Genomic DNA, 779 nt, shown 5'->3' on the forward strand with positions numbered 1-779 from the left:
GGATATTTCTCTTGTAGCTGGTACGCATGAGAAACCTCGACGAAATCTAGAAAGAAGTCCACGTGTAATTTTAACAAAATTTACGGTTTTCACCCAATTGGAGACCCACAAGCCTATTTTATAACTAAAAAGATAAAATGGGAGCTAAATTGCTTTATGTTTTAAAGAACAAGGACTTCATCTGCAAATTCCACTTGTATATAATTATTGACGCCAGGAGAGAATGAAGTAAAATAGAAAATATAGGGAGAAAAAAGAAAAAAGGGTAGCTAACGCGGTGCAGACATTCCGAAGGTAGATCCGTGTCCATTTGTCGGATACTCATAGCAAAATCCTCTCCTTCCAAGATACAAGTACGTATTCATTTGATTTTCAGCTGCAAAAGGGCTCAAACAAAGATGATGTCCGGCAATTACACTTCCATTGACAATCAAAGTGTCACCGGATCTGTTCCCGTAATCACATAATCTCACTCACTTTTTTTTTTCCTTTTTATAAATCTGTTTATAATTATGTAATCTGTTTTTGTTTTTCATTGTTGTAGGCAGTCGCAGATCCACCTGGCCACGTTTCTGTCAAATTTACAGGTGTTATTTGCTCTTATGTTAGTTCAATTTATTGTTTATATCTTTTCTTTTCTTTTTTTTTGTTTCTTTGAAAATTGTTACAATGATTATTATGTTGAGATTCAGATTGTCAGTAAACTAATTGTATTGGATGTTGCAGAGTCGAATCTGCAGACATTTCCACCTTTAGGTCCTCAAGGAAAGATCTCTGGT

The 779-nt window shown here is 35.0% G+C and overlaps 1 long non-coding RNA gene across 1 annotated transcript; it reads left to right on the plus strand.

The window, feature by feature from the left end:
* The first annotated feature begins 225 nt into the window (after positions 1–225).
* LOC111392371 lies at positions 226–779 on the plus strand. The gene is made up of 4 exons (XR_002702258.1): positions 226–294; positions 377–455; positions 545–587; positions 727–779. It is a non-coding gene; the product is annotated as an uncharacterized LOC111392371 (long non-coding RNA).

This window comes from Olea europaea, unplaced genomic scaffold, assembly GCF_002742605.1.
Source record: "Olea europaea var. sylvestris unplaced genomic scaffold, O_europaea_v1 scaffold9246, whole genome shotgun sequence".
In the NCBI taxonomy this organism is placed as follows: Eukaryota; Viridiplantae; Streptophyta; class Magnoliopsida; order Lamiales; family Oleaceae; genus Olea; species Olea europaea.